Source organism: Triturus cristatus, chromosome 6 (genome assembly GCF_964204655.1).
Source record: "Triturus cristatus chromosome 6, aTriCri1.1, whole genome shotgun sequence".
Lineage (NCBI taxonomy): Eukaryota > Metazoa > Chordata > Amphibia > Caudata > Salamandridae > Triturus > Triturus cristatus.
In genome coordinates, this window is record NC_140589.1 from 1,062,896,150 (window position 1) to 1,062,919,615 (window position 23,466).

Sequence of the window (23,466 nt, forward strand, 5' to 3'; positions counted from 1 at the left end):
AGTGGGTCAACCCACTTCAGCCGTTGGCTAAGTTATCTGTGACTGACAGCATTCTGCTCTTTCACAGGGAGCACGTGCAGACAAAGTAGTTATCCTCAGTGCCAGGGACTACTTTGAGTGCTTTTTAAAACCAAAAAAGATTTTTCCTTTTAGGCAATTTTTGAAATTCGTTTTGGCCTGGCAGCTCCCTCAGCAATAATATTTTAGAGAAGTCACGAGAAAACAAAATAAGCATTGAAAAAGTTAAAAGACTGGCAACCAACTCCAGATCTGTTGACTTGCTCAAAGCTTGTTTATTTTGTTGTTGTTTATTTTGTTCACAGCACACATGCGGATCATTTTATTTAAAATGTAATGATATTCATACACACTTTTTAAGTGACAACCCCAGCTTCGGTTCTGGATGCCTGACATCAAAGACTTGTCCCAGGTGTTCAAGATGTGGAATCCGAACAGCTGGATGACGCTTCCTTCAAAGCCCTTATGTGTGAAGTAAAGTAGGGCTCCCCCAATGATCCGATTAAACCAGATCTGATACATAAAGCTGACGAGATTCCTATCCCCATCTTTGCAAGCCTAAATAATCTTTCTTTGTCCACTGCGGCGGTGCCTGCTGGGTGGAATCATGGTAAAGTCATCCAGCTTTTATAAAAGATCTATTCTCGACCCTCCCTGCCTGATAGTGATCGACCCATTTCTCTCCTTCCCTTTCTGTGGAAAGTTGAAGAGAAACATCTGAACAGTCTCCTGGTGGATTTCTTAGAAAAGCATCAGCTGCTGGCCCCTGTGCAGAAAGGCTCCAGATCTCTTGACTGGGGGAGAATGTATGCATTGTCAGCATTCCGTCCATCATTTGTTTGTTGTAACGCTTTTCGCCCTAAGTGGGATGGGTATTCCCGGACGTGGGACCCGTGCTCACTACGCCACTGGAGTCAAGCTATCCTGGCTGATGACGGCTGATAGCCAGAAACCGGTCCTAGGATGCTTGATTCCGGTCCAGGGAAGACATGGCTTGGCAATTCGGGCTGGACTGTTCCCATGAGGCACAGGGTCAAGACTGATTTGCATATGGCCATGTCTAAACTGGGGTGGTGTAGTGGGCAAAAGAACGATGGATTTAACCCAGATCTCTTGACTGGGGGAGAATGTATGCATTGTCAGCATTCCGTCCATCATTTGTTTGTTGTAACGCTTTTCGCCCTAAGTGGGATGGGTATTCCCAGACGTGGGACCCGTGCTCACTACGCCACTGGAGTCAAGCTATCCTGGCTGATGACGGCTGATAGCCAGAAACCGGTCCTAGGATGCTTGATTCCGGTCCAGGGAAGACATGGCTTGGCAGTTCGGGCTGGACTGTTCCCATGAGGCACAGGGTCAAGACTGATTTGCATATGGCCATGTCTAAACTGGGGTGGTGTAGTGGGCAAAAGAACGATGGATTTAACCCAGATCTCTTGACTGGGGGAGAATGTATGCATTGTCAGCATTCCGTCCATCATTTGTTTGTTGTAACGCTTTTCGCCCTAAGTGGGATGGGTATTCCCAGACGTGGGACCCGTGCTCACTACGCCACTGGAGTCAAGCTATCCTGGCTGATGACGGCTGATAGCCAGAAACCGGTCCTAGGATGCTTGATTCCGGTCCAGGGAAGACATGGCTTGGCAGTTCGGGCTGGACTGTTCCCATGAGGCACAGGGTCAAGACTGATTTGCATATGGCCATGTCTAAACTGGGGTGGTGTAGTGGGCAAAAGAACGATGGATTTAACCCAGATCTCTTGACTGGGGGAGAATGTATGCATTGTCAGCATTCCGTCCATCATTTGTTTGATGTCAGACCTGTTCCTAGCACCGAATCTGCCCTTCTTAAAGTGACAGAGGCCCTTCGACAAAATATCGATGAAAGAGAGTCCGCAGCTCTTATTCTAGTGGAGTTAAGCGCTGCCTTTTATAGGGTGTCCCATGAGGTGCTCCCTATGATCTTTTGTTTTAGACGGTGTTATTTTTGGGAGGATATGCAATGGCGTTACCGCTGATTCCTCTTTGTGATAGGTTTACATGATGTCCATCATGTTCTGTCTCACTGTGATTGGCTTTGACATTCTGCACCTGCTTCACAATCAGCCTCCAAGGTTCGGACCAGTCCTAGCATTTGCCATCCTCTCGGAAACAAGTGCCTCTTCGGTTTCAGCCCTGGCACCAGCAGTGGCATAGAGCCTCACCTGTCTCTAGGGCTTTAAGTGGACCGGGTTCTGCCGGTGCTTAGCACTGTCATTTCTTTAACGCAGGTGCAGAGATGGGTCCCTTCCGGGCTTTCCATTTTTACATTCAGGGTGGGAGAAAAAGCTTAACTCTGCAATATAGTACCACCCTCATTGCATTTGATGTAACTTCAAAGAGACTCAATTTTCAGTTTTATATAGCAGATTTGGTTCATCAGTAGGTCCCTAGTAAAGTGCACTGAGTGTGCCAGGGCCGGTGATTCAAATGCAACTAGTGGGCCTGCAGCACTGACTGTGCCACCTACATGAGTAGCCCTAAAGTGGTGTCTCAGGCTTGCCACCGCAGTGCCTGTGTGCAGTTGCTAACTGCCATGCTGACTGGGCAAGTGCACTCACTTACCAGTCCCTAAACCTTCCCTTTTCTGCATATCAGTCACCCCTATGGTAGGCCCAAGGGCAGGGTGCATAGTAAGTAAAAGGTAGGACATGCCCTGGTGTGTGTGGCATGTCCTAATAGTGAATTACAGCCATTTTTGTTTTTCACTATTGCAAGGCTACATGTTCCCCATAGGCCAGAATGGGCAGTTTGATTATTACATCCTATAATCCTAACAGACCCAGGGAGCATGGTAGAAATTCTAGTTTAGTATGTCTGAACTCGGAATGATAAAATACATCTTTTAGTGTAGTTGGTTTTAACATTCTGTGTTTGAAAATACCACTTTTAGGAAGTAGGTATTTTTTTGCCTAACTATGCAAACCTGCCTCTGCTAGGTTGTGTATTCCTTGACTGGAGTTTGAGTGACAGGGGCTGGGGAATTCCCGGAGACAGGGTGAGTCTGCACAGGGCTGAATAGAGAGATCTCCATGTAGATGGATGGGAGGCATACAAGGCACTGAGATCCGAAAAAGGAGAGAAGTGTTTTGGATATTCTCACTGGACGCCTATAAGAGAGGATTGAACAGTGAGATACCATGGAGCCAAGCCATACGATATAATAACTAGTGCCATTTTTGCCAGTGAACATCTTGTTACCACTGATGTTCATAATGGTGCAATTAAAAAGCCTCGAATGATGGGTTTACTTACTCACATAACTGGAGGTTTTAATTTGAGCGTTTTATGTACTTTAATAACGCTATGAACGCATTAAACATCCATTGCCACCATTACATACCATTCCCTAGCCTTATGGTTGGTTAAACGGAGGTTTGATTGCCAACCTACCAGATGGTCAATATTACAGTGAACTGACCAATGGCTGAGCATGTCTGAGTATATATGCAGCGTTATAATCCCCAGTCCCCTTTCTACCTTCATGATTGGCTGGTAACGGGGAGAAAGGACTCTGAAGGCGAGGTGAGTGTAACGCGACCACTACGGCGAATTAGCTGCGCGTTTTTAAGCGTAACGCAACAAACTAAGACTCTTAGAAGTGGAGCATATTGACTTACATCAATCATATGTTCCCAGGTCTGGCTGAATCTGACCACTAACCTCTAAACACGTCGCTGAAAGATTGTACTACTAAGACGATACAAGCGGCATGAAACGAAAACATCCGACTAGAACCGGGTAAGAGAACAACAACGCGTATGCAAAGGTTTAAACTATAGAAACGAGGTTAGACTAGACGCACTAAAACCCACCGCTTTTTATATTTTCCTGATTAGACCCCGTGTAAACACGCTGCAGGTTCTCAAGGGAGTTACCCTAATTGTACTTCTCCGCTGAGCTTAGAACAGCACGAAAAGACGCGTACAACAATTTCGTTACCCTAAGTAAGTGTTTCCCAGTTATCCGGATAGGTAACCTTAGGTTTCATTCCCGTGATAAACATTATGCCAATCTGTTTTATCGGTCATTTTTCAGTAGAATAACCTCAACAACAACGCTTGGATATAGAGTACGCGGTCATTCAAAACGCCGCCAAAAGTATAGCGATGGATATAACATCTGTTGCGCAGAGGAAACCTTGATCGCAGATATATTCAGTATCAATCAGGTAACACCGATAATCCACTACGAAGCTAATAGTTAGTTTGGTTCAATGGTTATGTTGAAGTCTCTAGTTGTTTTTAAGCATATGAAGCGACTGATATGAGATTATTCATTATCTATACTGGGTCACTAGATGCTATGGGCGCAATACTTCTGATGTAAGCATAAGCTATGAGAATGGATTAAAATTGTAGTAATGTTTGATTGAGACATAGGCAGGTTTTTTATCTGAGATGATTATTATCCAAAAATCAATTTGTAAATAGGGAGACAAAATCGAAATGTATATAAATGTATAAATGTATATATGTACAGGGTCGACATAGGGCCTTTTTTAATATAAAGTGCACTTGAATATGTGGTAGACGTACAATTGGTCATAGATTATTCTTTTTCTTTATTATGCTTTAGGATTTCTTGAATACCATGGCTGCCTGAGGAAGGCTGATCGCCGAAACGCGCGTAGACTGGAATAGATGAAAATAGCCATGTTTATTATGTATTAATTTTGTATCATATTTTGCAATACGATTGAAAACAGAAAACATAAATGTCTGATGAATTGTAAATTATGGATTAATCCTGTATAATTCTGCTATATTGTGTTAGGAAGCCATAATGTTACTTACACGAGTATTGTATGGGATAAATAAGGAAAAAGAAAAGCCAAAAAAAGTATATAACCTCACAAAAATATTAAAGAATGAATTATCAATCGAACTTTCAAGTGTGATAGTTATGCTTGATTCTGGATTTTGATCTATTGGTACATCGCCACATTTATTTTAATAATTGTTTCCTATATATATTTTTTCAGTAGTAATTACTTTAAAACCCTAAGATAGGAAACTATATTAGGGGTACCCTTGTTATGTTACTAATTGTTTCTCCATGGCCAGTCCATGTGGGGTAGTGTGAATGTTTTCTGTATAAAGTTTTTTGTATAATTTTATTACAAGTGCACTTTTAATAGGTATAATATAGTCATCTCACATACACATTGATAGAAAGACCATCTAACTCGTAGGGTTTCTTGAGACTGTATTTGATAGAATCTCTTTCTTTGCACCCTTAGCAATCCTTGGTTGTTTGCCTGTTACAAAATGGATAAGCTCCAAACATTTGGATTCACAGATGAAGATCTTGCTTCACTATTGGGGGATTTTGCCCTAGGGGGCCAAACAGCACATACAACTAGCTCCTTAGGCTCAGAAGACTTTATTAAATTAACTTCATTAAAGAAAAAGGCAAAAAGGATTGAAATGCATGGTCATTTCATGCTAGAGTATCTCAAAGCAGGAATCATTCCCCAAGGCTTGAGAGTAAAAAACATCCCAGGTCTCTTTGTTAAAATCAGGAAATTCCTTGAACGTTGGTCCCATATAGCCAACAGGTGTTCTCAAGATCTCATGATCCTTATAGTTGAAACATCCAAGGAGATGATTCAAGCACTAATGGATGAAATCCAAGAATTGGAGAACAAAATTAAGAGTAATCAAGCAATAGAGGAAGCTAAAAAGAAATTAGAGGAAGTAGAAACAGAGATGTTATCCTATCATGACTACCTGATGAAACGTAAGACTGAAAAGCTTAAAAAAGATATACGATACACCAGTCAGGAGAGAATGTACCCATACCTGGCAGATAATTTCTATCAGCAACAACCAATAGATGAAGACCAATTTCAATCTTCAACTGATAGATTTACTAAAAAAGTAGTCACTTTTTCTGACACGACGGATTCCGAAGGGGAAAATTATGACCAATACCAAACTGGTAATTCGGGCCGACGAGTCGTAGGCAACAGTAGGGGCGATCGTCCCAATTTTTTAGCCAGGCGTGGGGGACAAAGATCCAGATGGCGGCCCAGATACCAACGACGTCAACGGGGCAACTACCAGCAAGCGTACAATTATACACAGGGCCAGAATGTATACCAGGACGATCCTCAGGTCCTAGTAACGAGACATGCCCATTATTGGCGCGAGTAAACCAAATACCAATCTTTAACCTCAGTACTTACGAAATTGATCATCAGACAGAATCGCTGTTAACAAAAGGTCTCTCTTTCGTCCCACATTCAAAAGCCAACAAATTTGAACTGTTCCAAGATCTAATCTCATTTTTTCGCAAGATAAGACTACGTGCGTTTTTTGAAGGACGGGAACAGCAAGAATCCCTTGTACCAAATAGATCAGGCTTGGCACTTCCTTCCACTTTTGTCCCGACACTAGAACAGGTAGGACCCGAGATCGCTATTTTTGAGCATGTGGTATTTAACAAAATGATGACAGCCACAAAATTTATTCCAACACCCAAGTATAATCTTTCTAGGGAGGAATATCAAGCCTTGTCCACCCTCAAGAACAACAAGGATATTACAATCAAGGGTTGTGACAAAGGTGGGGGCATAGTGCTTATGAACACCGACCAATATGTAGCAAAAATGACAGCTATGCTATCGAATGAGGAACACTACACACCCATACGAATAGATCCCACTAGAAGGGTAACCAAAATGATCAAGGATCTGACCACCCGAGCCTTGGAAGAGGGGGTCATTTGCGAGAAAGAATGTATTTTTTTGAATGTGGCCAAACCAAAAATGGCCTCAATATATGGAATTCCAAAAATACATAAAAACACAATGGACCCCCCCTATAGGCCCATTGTTACCACCATTGGATCTATAACAGAAGCACTATCAAAATATGTTGACGCTCTGCTACGTCCACATGTCCCTAAAATAAGATCATATATAAGGGATACCACCGACATTATTAACAAAAGTTGAACAAATCCATTTTGACCAGAACACTCAGTTTCTGGTCACAATGGACATTGAGGCCCTTTATAGCAATATCCCCCAGGTGGGAGCATTGGAAGCCGTAAGGTGGTTTATTGAAACCTACAATATAGAGTGCCCAGCCCAATTCATACTAGAATGTTTGGAAATAGTGCTCAAAGAGAATACTTTTGAGTTTAATGGGTCGTTATTTCAGCAGACCCAAGGAGTAAGTATGGGGGCTTCGTGTGCGCCAACGGTGGCCAATATCTTCATGGCACGTTATGAAGAGAGATACATCTACAATGAAGTGGCCCCATTTAGTGAATCTACCACAAGTTGGTCTAGATTCATTGACGATGTCTTTTATATCTGGAATGGTACTGAGGAAGACTTAACGCAATTTGTATCATGGCTGAACTTGTGTGATACAAATATCCGGTTCGTAGCAAAAAGTGATAAGTCGAACATTGAATTTCTAGATGTCAATATCAAATCTGAAGGACAAATGTTATCAGTGGATTTATTTAGTAAACCCACAGCTCGTAACACATTGTTACATTTCTCTAGCTACCATCCAAGTATGCAAAAAACAACTATCCCGTTTGGACAGTTCCTCCGTCTTCGGAGGAATTGTACTAGCATCAGTGACTATGATCAACAGTCAGAAATAATGAAAGCAAAATTCATATCTAGAGGATATCCCAAAAGACTAGTACGAGACTCATACAAGAGAGCCCGATACTATGATCGTCAAAGCTTATTGAGAAAAAAAAAACCCAAACAACAGAACCGACTGGTGATGGTGACACGGCATAGTACAATGAATGGCAACATATGCCAGATTATCAATGCTAACTGGCATATTTTAAATGCGACAAGAGCAGAATCAGAACAGTTACCTAGGCCAATGTTTGCGTATCGCAAAAATAAAAACCTTAAAGATCTAGTAACAAGATCACGAATGCCAAAAAAGATGTCTACAACTATCCAGACTACAATTGGTGGCCTACCCACTGTGAAAGGAAATTACAAATGCATGTCGTGTTTAGCTTGTGAGTCAGCTCTGGAAGTTAGACAATACTCCATAAACGGAGTTAACATAAACTTACAATGTCTAACCAACTGCAAATCCACCAACATTATCTATGCTATTCTGTGCCCCTGCGAAAGACCATATGTAGGAGAGACATCAAGGTCAATGGCAACTCGCTTGACGGAACATAGGTCAGCGATCAAAAACAAGAAGGTACAAGCGCCATTGGTCCAACACTTTATCGAGCACAGACACACTGCAACAGACATACGATGGCTGATCCTCGAAAAAATCAACATGAGTGGAATACAAGGCACTGAGATCCGAAAAAGGAGAGAAGTGTTTTGGATATTCTCACTGGACGCCTATAAGAGAGGATTGAACAGTGAGATACCATGGAGCCAAGCCATACGATATAATAACTAGTGCCATTTTTGCCAGTGAACATCTTGTTACCACTGATGTTCATAATGGTGCAATTAAAAAGCCTCGAATGATGGGTTTACTTACTCACATAACTGGAGGTTTTAATTTGAGCGTTTTATGTACTTTAATAACGCTATGAACGCATTAAACATCCATTGCCACCATTACATACCATTCCCTAGCCTTATGGTTGGTTAAACGGAGGTTTGATTGCCAACCTACCAGATGGTCAATATTACAGTGAACTGACCAATGGCTGAGCATGTCTGAGTATATATGCAGCGTTATAATCCCCAGTCCCCTTTCTACCTTCATGATTGGCTGGTAACGGGGAGAAAGGACTCTGAAGGCGAGGTGAGTGTAACGCGACCACTACGGCGAATTAGCTGCGCGTTTTTAAGCGTAACGAAACAAACTAAGACTCTTAGAAGTGGAGCATATTGACTTACATCAATCATATGTTCCCAGGTCTGGCTGAATCTGACCACTAACCTCTAAACACGTCGCTGAAAGATTGTACTACTAAGACGATACAAGCGGCATGAAACGAAAACATCCGACTAGAACCGGGTAAGAGAACAACAACGCGTATGCAAAGGTTTAAACTATAGAAACGAGGTTAGACTAGACGCACTAAAACCCACCGCTTTTTATATTTTCCTGATTAGACCCCGTGTAAACATGCTGCAGGTTCTCAAGGGAGTTACCCTAATTGTACTTCTCCGCTGAGCTTAGAACAGCACGAAAAGACGCGTACAACAATTTCGTTGCCCTAAGTAAGTGTTTCCCAGTTATCCGGATAGGTAACCTTAGGTTTCATTCCCGTGATAAACATTATGCCAATCTGTTTTATCGGTCATTTTTCAGTAGAATAACCTCAACAACAACGCTTGGATATAGAGTACGCGGTCATTCAAAACGCCGCCAAAAGTATAGCGATGGATATAACATCTGTTGCGCAGAGGAAACCTTGATCGCAGATATATTCAGTATCAATCAGGTAACACCGATAATCCACTACGAAGCTAATAGTTGGTTTGGTTCAATGGTTATGTTGAAGTCTCTAGTTGTTTTTAAGCATATGAAGCGACTGATATGAGATTATTCATTATCTATACTGGGTCACTAGATGCTATGGGCGCAATACTTCTGATGTAAGCATAAGCTATGAGAATGGATTAAAATTGTAGTAATGTTTGATTGAGACATAGGCAGGTTTTTTATCTGAGATGATTATTATCCAAAAATCAATTTGTAAATAGGGAGACAAAATCGAAATGTATATAAATGTATAAATGTATATATGTACAGGGTCGACATAGGGCCTTTTTTAATATAAAGTGCACTTGAATATGTGGTAGACTTACAATTGGTCATAGATTATTCTTTTTCTTTATTATGCTTTAGGATTTCTTGAATACCATGGCTGCCTGAGGAAGGCTGATCGCCGAAACGCGCGTAGACTGGAATAGATGAAAATAGCCATGTTTATTATGCATTAATTTTGTATCATATTTTGCAATACGATTGAAAACAGAAAACATAAATGTCTGATGAATTGTAAATTATGGATTAATCCTGTATAATTCTGCTATATTGTGTTAGGAAGCCATAATGTTACTTACATGAGTATTGTATGGGATAAATAAGGAAAAAGAAAAGCCAAAAAAAGTATATAACCTCACAAAAATATTAAAGAATGAATTATCAATCGAACTTTCAAGTGTGATAGTTATGCTTGATTCTGGATTTTGATCTATTGGTACATCGCCACATTTATTTTAATAATTGTTTCCTATATATATTTTTTCAGTAGTAATTACTTTAAAACCCTAAGATAGGAAACTATATTAGGGGTACCCTTGTTATGTTACAAATTGATGGATGGGAGGAGTTGCACCTGGGACCTGAATAGGGATGTGCTTTCCCTCCACAATGCTGGCTCCACCTCCTGTGATGCGTCTGATCGCCCTGGCCTACACTGTCAAAGGAAAGAAGGAGTCCTGTAAACAGAGTGCTCCAGGACTGACCAGAACTGGTTCTGACTAGGAAAAGGACTCTCTGCCTTCATAGAACAAAGAGAATATTGATATAAATACTGGAACCCAGACCCCAGAACTTTAGATCATCCTGGAATCAAGAAGGAACCTCTGCCAAGGAGAAAGTTGGAAGACTGAAGAGGAAGGACTGTCCTGCTGTGTGTTTGTGGGATGACCTGCAGTTGCTTTGCTGCCAAAGAGAGGGGAAGACTTTGCTGTTGCTGTGTCCCCTTGCTTGAAGAGATCTCCAAGGGCCTGAGGAGAGCTGGCCTCCTGTTAAGAAGTCCCAGGAACAAAAGGACTTCACCCCCAGCTTCCCCCCTGAACTCTGCTGAGTGTGTTCTGCCCTTCCTAGAGTGCTTGATCCAATTATGGGGCCTCTGGAAGTTGTGCGTGCTGCTTGGGGACCCGGACAAGAAGAAAAGAAGAAGATCTGCAATTTTCACGCATCGCTCGCTTTCGGAGAGCATTGTCGACAGTGCGAGAAAATTCCCGCCGCCGTGAAGATCGTAGCAGCGCCTGTTGCCGCTGCAAGAACCGGCGCATCGTTCGATTGCAGAGCGCATCGCCCCGGTGTGGGAAGAATCCTGCTGCTGCGAGTATCTTCGAAGAGCCTGTCATCGCTGGGCGAGATTGCCGCACCCCTTGGTTGCGGACCGCATCACGTCGCTGCGAACATCGTCGCAGAGCCAACGCATCGAGGGGCCGCGAGAGGAGAAGATCAACGCTTCCTGCCTGTGCAAGGCACATCCGACCAGAGAAACCTGCATGCCAGAATCCACACAAGGTATCGCCTCCCTCCCCATACAGACCGAATTCGTCACAACATGTCCGCTGCATGCAGCGGGGCTGTCGCATCGCCTCCCCAGGGTCTCAGGAGTGACGCATCGCTTGTTTTTCGACGCTTCAGTTGCCGCTTGGAACTTTTGTCGCATCACCAGGTACTTTGGGCTAAAATTGACGCAACTGTGGATTATTTTGACGCAAACTCTAGAACTCTTTGAAAATCATATTCTTGTACTGTGTATGTTGGTTTTTTGGTCGTTTTGGTCTTGTTTATTTTAGATTAAATACTTTTATTTTTCTAAACTGGTGTGGAGTCCATTTGTGGTGTTTTCACTGTGTTACTGTGAGTGTTGGTACAAATACTTTACACATTGCCTTTGATAAGCCTGTCTGCTCGTGCCAAGCTACCAAGGGGGTGAGCAGGGGTTATCTAAAGAGTGTATCCCCCATACCCTGACTAGAAGCAAGGGTCCCTATTTGGACAGTGGTACCTACCTCTGCCAACTAGAGACCCCCAGATCTAACAAACACATATTCATGTTTTGAATCAGAGGATGTTGAGCCGACCTGAGGCTCGAACCTGTTTTCTCGGCTCGAAAGTCGCTAGCTCTAGCCTTAGCCACAACCTCACACACAAGAATGGAAGAATTTTCAATATGATATATAACGAAGTAATTATTTATCTTAAGCAGTTTACAACCATTGACAAAGCCAATAGTTCTGGCTTGTTGTAGGTGTAATGTTACTGTGTGTTATATATCTGGATGAATGGAAAGAAGCAGCATAAACCAGTGGTCAGCACACTATGCTAAGTACAGATTTTTACTTAAGTGTTCTAAGTCACGTCCTTAACTACATAGGCCACGCCACTATGGGAGACCCCCAGTTTTTTCATCCCTCTTAAAGCCCTTCCTGTCTCCCAGTAGCACTTCATGGGCCTGCAAAGGAAAATTGAGAGAGCTCCAAACGAAGGTGGCCATCTTGGAGCCGACCCAACCCAACCTCAATGGATTATTTTCATATATTTCTAGTTTATTTTTTGCTCTGAAAACACAACAGCATTGTGGAAAAAATGAATTTATTTTACATTATTAATATGAATGCAGTCTGTGCAGATGTAAAATAAACAAAATTCTGAATATGTGTAAAATACCATAATAGCAACGAAGAATGGAAAGAGAGGGCAGGACAGCCCAAGACTCTTCTGCCCAATTACATATACAAAAAAAACCTGAGGCTATCTAGTTTAATTGTCACACCTTCTCAACAGTTTGTTAAGGGGCGGATGGGCTTCCTGTGTTTACAGGAACCGCTATGATGGCGTTAAATACCATCCTATTGAGGTGAGGGATCTTAGGATACTAGAAATCTCTCTCAAAGGGCCCTTTATCAGAATTTATTGTGGGTTCCTTGGAGGGATATTAAAAACGAAGCAATGGGATAAGTGGCATAATTATTGCTCCGCTATCCTGTAGGTCGACATGTTTCAGCCTCTCTGGGGCTCCTCAGAGGTCCAGGGCTTTCTTCAGGACCATGATCCCCATTGATTTAGAGAACTCTCATTCATCCGTGCTTACACAAACACAATAAGGCCTAGTGAACCTAAAAGTCACAGTGGATGTTTTGTTTCTGGTGTAAAGTTCCTGTAAAATATAAGCAGGACAAGGAATACTGACATGAATAACAGCCTGTGCACGCAGAGGAGTTTTCTTAACTCTATTGCATAGGAAGACCTCTGTCTTAAGAGTGTAATAGCAATTAGTAGACTATAACATAAAATAACATGACAGATGTTGCCCACTGCAAACTGTGGAGCCTAACTCTGTACAGCTTCTCATGAACCCTCCTAAACGTGGGGCACACTTGAGCAGATTTTCTTAACCCAAGGACTGTTTGCTTATCACTGCCTTTTGGAGAAAAGGAATACAGGCAGGTGTCTCATTCTTCTCTATTATCAGTTAGACTCATCTAAATTATGGGGAATATTAACAAGGAGCTGCGATAATTATCGCGAAGCGCGCTTAGCGCTGTTTTAAATATTGCCGGCTATCGCAACATTTCATTGCCGAGATATCGCGTTATTATCAACGCTTATCTCCAAGGCGATAACTAATGCAGCGATAGCGGCGAAATGCGGGGTGCTGTCGCTGGAAATCCAGCGATAACATTGCAGCGATAGGGAATTCATTGTTGATACGCCATGGTGGTTATAGCCTGACAATCCACCTCCCTTTATACATATAGCTAAGTCTGAAATTTAGCAGACGTTAGCTTACGGCGATAACCGCGGTTAGCGCAGCTTTTTATATCGCTATGGGTGTCAGGGTCCGGTTTGTAAATACTGCGATGTGCGGTTAGCGACTTTTTCACTGTTGTTTTCTGAGGGAACGCCTTCTTTGCATCTCATTAGAGATGCGAGGCATTAGTGAAACGGCGACTGACACAAGGAAACACGCGCTGATGCCTATTAGCGTGTCCTTGCTAATACTGAGGTAATTCAATTGCCGCTTTTCATCCGAAAACGGCCGTTAAAGCGGCGATGTTGGCCTTGAAAATATGCCCCTTGGAGTGTTGTGGGTCACACAACTCTGTCATCGGTATTCTTATCTGCAAGGGATATTTGCAGTTTTGTGGACCATTGATCTCATCTCTGAAAGCAGTGGACACACACAGTAAGTGGCACTTATAATAATTAGTCATTTATTATGTACAATCTGCACACACACTCTGAGTGTAAATGATGAGAATCTTGTATCATGCATCCCTACTAGTAATTGGTCTAAACCCTCACCAACTTTACACCTATATGATCTCCAGCCTCCCACTTATGGAACAGTTTTCACGATTAGCTCCTTATCTCACTATGTTATGCCAACCCATGTATTATCCTTGAATACCTCAAAGAATGCCCGATCTCAGCTCTCCGGTATTCTCACGGAAGCAATCAATCTTCGTGTCTGCCCCTCTTTAATTCTTGGGTCTCTTTCTCCCCAGTGATTGTCTGTGGAGGGAGGCGGGTTGCGTGTGCAGCTCCTTGCACCCACATTACTATGTGAACAAAGCCTCATTTACAGACATGCCCAAAAGGCAGGCAATTGTATAAAAACAAGCTTCCTTCCACATTAGCTCTACTGAACATAGTTTCCTAAACAGCAGAATGGAAGCTTTTATTTTTGATGCATTTCTGCTTCTTTTGTTATTGCCACTAATGCCAATTTATTTATAAAATAATGTGCATACTCTAAAGGATAAGTACGGTCATGTCTACCATGCAATTAGGCCTCATTTGTATGTAACATGCATGTCCCCAAAAAAGCCCTGCACTTACATCAAGCTGAGGTCATAGAAATTAAAAATAAGAATCAATGTATTTATTCATGCATTTAGCTTGGAGTCACCTCAAAGCAGGGAGGGGACAGAAGTAGGCAGAAGGATAACTCTTGAGGAGCAACAGAATGAACAGCCGAGATATAGGACTCAATTCATGTGATCACAGTATATACATGGAAAAGCCATGTTCATGACGAGAACGGTCATTTGTCATCAGCTGTGTGACTGAGTGTCAGGTCCAGTTGTAGGTGTCTGCCAGACATGATATGCTCTTAGGTTTCGAGTGGTGTAAAAAAAAAGACTGAGAGACAGTACTGCGCTTTTAGTCAAATGTAGGGGGGGGGGGTTCAGGCCTCTGTTGGACTTGGGGGCATCTTTGTTGGTTCCTAAGTGTCTAAAGTGCTTTTCTCAGAGAAATAATTGTGTGCATGAAGCAATTTACCCCCAAATGCTTTCGTAATCTGGCTCATTATTGGCAACCGGGCTTTGGATAGCTGAAGTCAGGCTTATGACAAATTAGAATAGATGTAAGGCCTAGTAAAGGTATCCATGGAGCTGCCCATGCAACAATTGTGGAAAAGCCGAGTGTTTGACATGTAATCTGTCTTTTACAAGGAGCCATTTTAGCATTTTGATGGTAGACCTGATATGATCTTAGCATTTTAGGTAGAAAATGAGCTGGACTGACTGGGAGTCCGGAAATGTCCTTTTCTGGGAGCTCTGTGTTGATGGTCTTTCAGTAGCCTAATTGGGAAATAACCATAGCTAGAATCAGGCACTTTTATGAGAAATGGGCATCACAGGAAGAATTACACAGTTTTTTCATGCATCATTCATGACTGAATGGATTTGGGATCTGAAGAGGAAGCTGATGTCACACAGCACTTCTACTCCGCATGTCAGTTTAGTCTGGGCAGATTAGTGGTGTGGGTGGACAATATCTAGCAAAATGTTCCTGAAATCTGTGCCTCCCGTCTTGTGATGGCTTCTACATCCCAATCATTTGGGCGCAGACCTGCCCCTTATGCAGGTTTATAGTGACACTGTAGGAGAACGAGACACTGGCATGTAAACCCTCCAACTGTTAGTGAATTCATGTAGCCTAAAATTCAAACACAAAGTTAAAGTCAGCTTTCAATACAATGTTACTTCCTTTTACTATCAGGGGCTGAGGTGAAATTTTCTCATAACTGTGTTTTGACCCAACCAGAGTGAGTTTATTGAGGCGGTGGGGATACCCTCTTCTCAAATTATTAAACCTGTACTGAAACATAGAATATCCCATCTCCATGCTCTTCAGCAACACACATTGAGGGATATTCTCAAGAATGTGTGTTAATTATCGCAAAATTATCTTAATGCAACTTTGCACATCACAGTCTATCACGGGAAAATAACGCACTGTTAACGTTGTATTCTCAGCCCGGCAGCACCATACGATAGTCTCATGATAACGCTACAAATGACCGCGTTAAAATCAAAGCAAAGCTGAAAAAATGCGAAACGCGAAAAAAGTTGCGATGTCCCAAATCACGAAACAAAAATCTGTGATAACTAGCACCAGGCCTGCAATTCCCACGTGTCGTGCGGGAAAAGGAATTATAAAGTTAGAGAAAAAACATCATAAAAAAATGTACCTGCGTAGCACCATGGACGCACCCGGACATAGTGTAGAGGACAACGCAAACCCCCAAAGACGACCAGCAAGGAACCCCGGGGTCGGGGAAGGCCAAGGAGAAGAGGAAGAGGAAGACGCGGTTCAGTCCGCAGGAAAACCGGATCAATGTTACGGAGGTGATAGAACCCTACCAACAACTGTTCATCACCTCTAACGTGTCATTGGCAACAAAGACGCAAATATGGCAGACCATCTTGGACCTTGTGAATGCAATTGCAGCGTTGAGGAGGACAATGGAAGAGGTCAAGAGGCGCTGGAATGATGTGATGGGCAAAACCAAGAAGAAACCCGATGCCAACATGAAAGCAGCAATTTAGATTGGAATTGGGGGTCCAGCAGCACACCAGGAGCTGAATGAAATGAATGAAATGAAATGAAATAAAATTTATAAAGTGCGGTGGCTACCCGGAGGTCTCCCAGAGCTACAGACGGGTACAAGAGACAGAACAGTAGGGGTGACTACAGATCTAAAACAGCCACGTTTTTAAGAGTTTTCGGAATGAGAGCAAATTAGGCTCTTTCCGTAGTAAAAGTGGGGGGGCATTCCAACCAATGGCACCATTATATGAGAAGGAGCGCCCACCATATTTGGTTCTCCTTATTCTGGGTTGAAGGGCAAGGAAAGTGGTAGTTGACCGAAGGTCTCTCCTCGGTTTATAAGGAATGATCAGAGATTGGAGACTGGACGGGCCATTCTTCCAAAAGGCTTTATGGGCCAGGCACATAGCCTTAAACGGAGTCCTTTCCCTAATCGGCAGCCAGTGCAAGCTCCTTAGAGCTTGTTTAACGGGCTGCCGACGAGGAATATGAGGGAGCCTGCGGGCGGCGCAGTTCTGAATAATTTGGAACTTGTTGATGGTATGCTGTGGGGCTCCCAGGTATAAAGCATTCCCATAGTCCAAACGGGAGAGGATCAGCGCTTGAACCATGATTTTTCTGGCATGGAAAGGGAGATGGGGGGAGAACCTTTCGGAGCATCCTTAGACCAAAGCACGTTGCTGAAAGCTTAGTTGCCTGTTGATTGAAGGTAAGAGAGCAATCCAGCCATAAACCAAGGCTCTTAATCTGGTCTTTAGGGGCCGGGGCAGGGCCTAGGCAGTCTGGCCAGAGAGATGCCGGATTAAAGGAAGTGGAGTTGCCCAGGAGCACAAGCTCTGTCTTGTCCCCGTTAAGTTTGAGGCATGAGAGTTCCATCCATTTGGCCACCTCCTCTAGGCAACAGCCTAGGGTGCTAGATGACCCCTCAGGGTGGTTAAGTGCCACCACAAACTGCGTATCATCTGCATAGGTGATGATTTCTATGCCAAATGGATGGACAATCTCTGCCAGGGGTCTCATATAAACATTAAACAGTGTGAGGCTCAGGGCAGAGCCCTGTGGAACCCCACCACTGAGAGGCAACTGGTTGGAGACAACATTTCCCTCAAAAACCCTAAAGGAGCGATCGCTGAGAAAGGACTGCAACCATGCTACTGCTGATCCGGATACTCATAGATTCCTGAGTCTAAGGATCAGAGTATTATGGTTAACAGTATCAAAAGCAGGACTGAGATCAAGGAGGATAATTGCCGCTGTGCCCCCTTGATCTAGAATCCTTATTGCTTCCTCTGTCACTCCAAGAAGGGCAGTCTCAGTATCAAGCTGGGGACGAAACCCAGTCTGGGAAGGGTGAAGGAGATTATTAGACTCCATAAAGGCTACAAGTATGGTATTTATGTGCCTCTCCAGAATCTTTCTCACCCAGGGCAGAAGGGAAATGGGACGGTGGTTAGCCAAGTTGGCCTGATCCAGATTAGGTTTTTTAAGAAGGGCCTTAACCATCGCACATTTCCAGGCCAATAGCACTTCACCTGTAGAGATAGAGGAATTCACCAGGTCAAGAATCACAGGACGAATAGTCTCTGCGACCAAAGAGAGAGCCTGGAGGGGGAGGGTCTATGGGAGAGCCCGATTTGATATTCGTCGTACTTAGCTCCAATGAAGCAAGATCCAGCAGGGGAAACTGTGCTAGTAGGATTTGAGGTCCTACAATCAGCTCGGAAAGGGAAGTCAAGAGATTAATGGACTGAGGAGGTGAAAAAGTGAGATATATATCCTGAATTTCCTGTTGAGAAAACTCTGCCATATTATTATAGTCTGTAAGGACATCATCTAGCAGAGGAGGTTTCTGCGGCAGTTTGATTAAAGTTTTAGCGATTTTAAAAAAAATATTTGGGAGAGTTCGCAGCTTGAGTGACTTTGATTTCAGATTTGTAGGATCTAATAGAATCCCTATATTCAATTTTGCTAAGAGCTGAATAATTCACTCTCCATCTCCTTTCAAGCCTTCTGCAGAGTTGTTTAAGTTCCCTCAATTTAGGAGTGATCCAAGGGGCATTTTTCAGTCTGTAAGTTATATGGGAGGATTTCTTAGGGAGTATTATATCCAAGGAACCTTGGATCCAAGAGTTAAATGTTTCAAAAGCATTGGCTAAATTAATGTGAAGGTCATGGGTAGGTCTAGTGGTTTCTAGAGCCAAGTTCCATTGATCAATAGGAAGCCTTGACCAGTTCCGCTCTCGGACCAGAATTATATTGGGGGGGCATACGGGTCCGGGAATTTCCCAAGTCATAGGGATCAGGAAGTGGTCAGTCCAAGGAAGAGGGACAGGGGGTCTTACCGTGAGTTCACTACAATTGCTAAAAACTGGATCCAATAGATGACCTTTATTGTGAGTGGGTTTCAACACTTTCTCCGTAAGCTGGAATGCTAAAAGATTCTCAGTCAGTTCTTTAGCCAAATTATCAGCAGGATCATCTAGGTGTACGTTAAGGTCACCAAGCACCGTGAAATTGGCTGGTCCCAGGGCTAAGTCAGCAATTGCAGTAGGGAATGTTTCAAAGAATTGTCTAGAACTGCCAGAAGGGCGATATACTAGGAGGACGGAAAAGGTGCTGGTAGGAGAGGCCTCTACGAAGAAAGCCAAGCTTTCAGAATCTGCTACGGGGTCTGCAATAATACGACAGTTAAAAATCTTTTTAAATATAATGGCTATACACCCGCCTTTACCGGTCTTATGATCGGACCGACTTATGGAGTAGTCGGGAGGAAGGGTTTGCGCAAGAATGGGCTCAGATTCATTATGTAGCCACTGTAGCGGGATCCTGCCCCCCCCCCCCGAGATGGGGAGGACTATACAGTGCCAGGGGAGTTACCAGAGAGGACGTGTGGAGACCCTGGCTCCGGCGGCCCGCGAGCATCTCCTGCACTAGCGGTGGGGGCGAGATGGGCTCCTGCTCTTGACTGTCGCGGGCGGATTTAGCTGCTGCCTACTTACTGGACTGCAAGTGGGGGTTTAGCCCTGCCTGCTGTGGGGGCCTGCTCTACCCCGCGAACTGGAGCAAGCAGAGGAAGCTGTGACGTGACACTGGGGGGGCCCTGACCTCGTGAATTCGGGGTGAAGTGGAGCTGCCCACAATTTGGCCAGCGGGCGGAGGAGTGAGCTTGCCGGTCATTCCAGTGTGGGTGGCCCACTGCGGTAGAGCTGTTTGGAAGCTGCGGGCAGACCTCCGGAGGCAGCGGCAGGGGCTGGATGTGGCGCGGCCCCCAGCTGGCGGTGCATGAGTGGACTGAAGTGAACTGTGGCACCCTGGACTGGAGGAGTGACTGGCAGGGTCCTCCGTGGTGATTGCGGGAGTGACGACGCTAGTGGGCAGAACTGGGGGCCAAGTCATCTGACACTCAAGGGGAAGCCGCAGGGCCGACCGGGGGGGGGGGGCTCCCCCGGAGCCGGAGGAGGAGGCTGTGGAGGAGCGGAAGCGAGATGTGGTTAAGCCGCCCCCAGAAGGGCTGATGCAACAGCAGGTGGATCAGATCCTCCGAGCAATTACGGATACAAAGGAGGCGCTCCAACAAGACATTGCTCAAGTGTCACTGGGACTGGGACTCCTCCGGGCAGATCATGTGAAGCTGACCGACCGAGTTAAGCAAGCTGAAGCTACCTTGGAGGTCTTAGAACCGGCTCAGAAGGCAATGGATGCTAAAATGGGAAAAGTTACTCAAAGTGCTGGACAAGAGGGCCGAAGATGCCGAAGGGCGTAATAGACGGAACAACATCAGGGTAGTGGGCCTTCCAGAAGGAGTGGAAGGGGACAGCATGATAGACTACCTGGAACAGTGGCTGCGCACTGAGGTTGCCCCTGAGGGCCTGACACCATTTTACACCTTGGAGAGGGCGCACAGGGTGCCTGCCCGCATGTTGGCACCTGGGAGACCGCCTAGACCTGTGGTGGCCCGCTTGCTTCATTATAAGGACAGGGATCTACTGCTTCATAAAGCACTCATCGCAGGCCCATACAGAGTGGACAATAATAATGTGTCACTGTTCCCGGATTATACTTTTGATGTACAGCGACATCGAGCCTTGTTTCTGGCGGTCAAGAAGGCCCTCCGAGACGAAGGCATTCAATACTCCCTGATGTTTCCGGCGCGCCTGCGAGTGACTTTGGATGGCAAAACGTTCTTCCATAATGACCCCGATGAAGCATGGAGTGGGTTGGATCCTACACGAGATCAAACTCACCTACACGTGCACGTAGAATGAATTCAAAACCAAACATTTCTGTTTAGGTCACGATATGCAATGTTTGATTTATGCTATGCAAAATGTTCATGCTTCACAGTTATGCGTAATGAGCGATTTTGAGTATGGAGGAATAAGCGTGGGTGGTTTCTTTGTTTCTGTTCAGAGGGTAGAGTGCATTATGGGATTGATGGTTTTCGTTTCATTCTACGTGCACGTGTAGGTGAGTTTGATGCAAGGGTTCTTTTATTTAATTAGTTTCACGTGGGAGTACCGTTTAAAAGCGGAGCCAATTGGGGAGAGAGAATGATGTTTGATCTTTCAGTCAACAGTGCGGCATGGAAAGGTCGAGTATGTCGGACTCAGCGTGTTTAAGGTAATAGGGGAATTGTCATTGTTATTTTTATGGAGTGGGAAACTGAGGAGAGTTGGTTTAAAATGTATTTCTTTTTTAGTTATGGCAATGGGGCGGTGATAAAAGTTTGGGAGATTTAAAGAGGTCAAGCTTGAATTAATGCAAGTTTTGATAACATCTTCTTAGATTCAGAGAGTTTATGTTTGTACAGTCAGTTTAAGAGTCATTTTCGATTTTCTTTACAGCAAACCCCTGACAAAGAACAAAATTGGTCGAAATGCATTGGGTTATTAAACGTGTCCGCATCAAAATTTGATTGACAGCACGTGCTAATGTATAAGCCTGGATGGGCGACAGAAGGCATTTGAATATGCGAAAATAAAAGATTCTGGTCAATACTGCTGTCTCCGGAGTGATTCCATAATCAGAAGCAGAGATGGATTTAAATATGGTCTATTGGATGGTTCACAGTGGATTACTTGGTTCATATTGAGATGGATGACAAGGTTAATTTTGGCATTTTTTCTTCACAAGCTGTGCGGCAGTTTGGTGCATGAATTAAGGCACTTTTTGGCAGTATCTTATGATATGCTGTGTTGGGATGATACACAGCGCTGTTTCGCACGCAAAATGTTGGCAATTTCAGCAAAAACTTAAAAACATAAGGGAAGGTGTGCAGCCGCTATCACTTTTCTTTTCTGACTCCTATTTGTGACATTTCAAGGTGTTTGGTGTCAAACTCATTTTTTCCATTATAGGCCATAGAGCTCAGAGTAACATCACATTTCTAGTTCTGGACTCAAGGACCCCATAGTATACCTCAGATGACATACCAGAAGTGTCTAAGACCCATTTCTGGCCTCCAGGGATGACTTTTTGAAGTTTTGAGGTTTAAGGGGGCAAAGTCACTTCTTCCACCCAGCCCAAGGTGGTCAAAATCGTGTACGATATCAGGTTTTTCCCTTGGCTGGAAGCTGAAAAAAAAACTTCAGATAATACCAAAGGTAGATAGATCAAATGAAAGCATCAGATCAGACCTTTCCAACAAGTGTATGTATGTCTTGTGCACTCAAACGGTGTCTCTGATATCCAGTCTGAGCTATTTGATAAATTTGCAAAACTCGCTAGAAGTGCTCACTATTAGCGAGTTTTGCTAATTTTCTGTGTCAACCCTCATGACTGTTTGTGGGTCCCTGTGGCCACCAGGACCCCATAATATATCTCAGGTGATATAGCAAGAGTGGCTAGGGCTCATTTTTTGAAGTTTTTGGGTTTAAGGGGGCAAAGTCACTTCTTTCACCCAGCCCAAGGTGCTCAAAATCGGGTACGATATCAGTAACCTGTTTTAGTGATATTCGTCATATTTTTAGGTGATCAGGGAACAGAGTCACTTCTTCTTCAGAAGGCTATGGTGCTGCTCCATGTGCTCCAAGAGGTCAAAAAAATATTTAATACAAAATCATTTCAAAAGTATATAGGTACAATTGCAGTGTCTGGAATGCTATATAGGTGCACTTACAGTGTCCTGTGTACCTCCAAAATGAATTTCTAACAATTTTGAAGTGTACCTGAGACAAAAAATGGCTAAGTCCCAAAACATCATTGATGCATCAAAGTGTTAAAAAATGCTCAAAAATTGATTACAATGAAAATAATTGAGTCTTAGGGCGGCCTAATTACATTATAAACACACAATGAATGAAACAAAATGAATAGGTTCAAAAATAAGTTCGGGGGGACAAGGTCACAGTTGTGTCCGAGGTCGTGGAACTCTGAGCTGGGTAAAAGTTCAGCTTAAGGGCCCTTCCCATGGAAGTCAAAAATGTTAATACATTAAAATCATTTAAAAACTATATAGGTGTAATTGCAGCTTTCTGAATGGTATATAAGTGCATTTGCACTGTTCTGTGTATTTCCAAAATGAATTTCTAACACTCTTGAATTCTCCATGAAAGCGAAAAATGACGAAGTCCAAATACATCATTGGTGCATCATAGTGTCCAAAAACGGTCAAACTTGGGTTAAAATGAAAAAAACAAAGTGCTACAGTGGCCCAATAGCATGCTAAACATATAATGAATTATATAGGATGAATAGTTTTACAAAACCATTGGAAATTGTTATTTTAAATTTCAGGGGGACAAGGTTACGGAAGCCATGGAACTCCGAGCGGGGTAAAATTTCAGCTTTCCCCCTTATGGAGGTCAAACATTTTATTACATCAAAATCATTTAAAAACTATATAG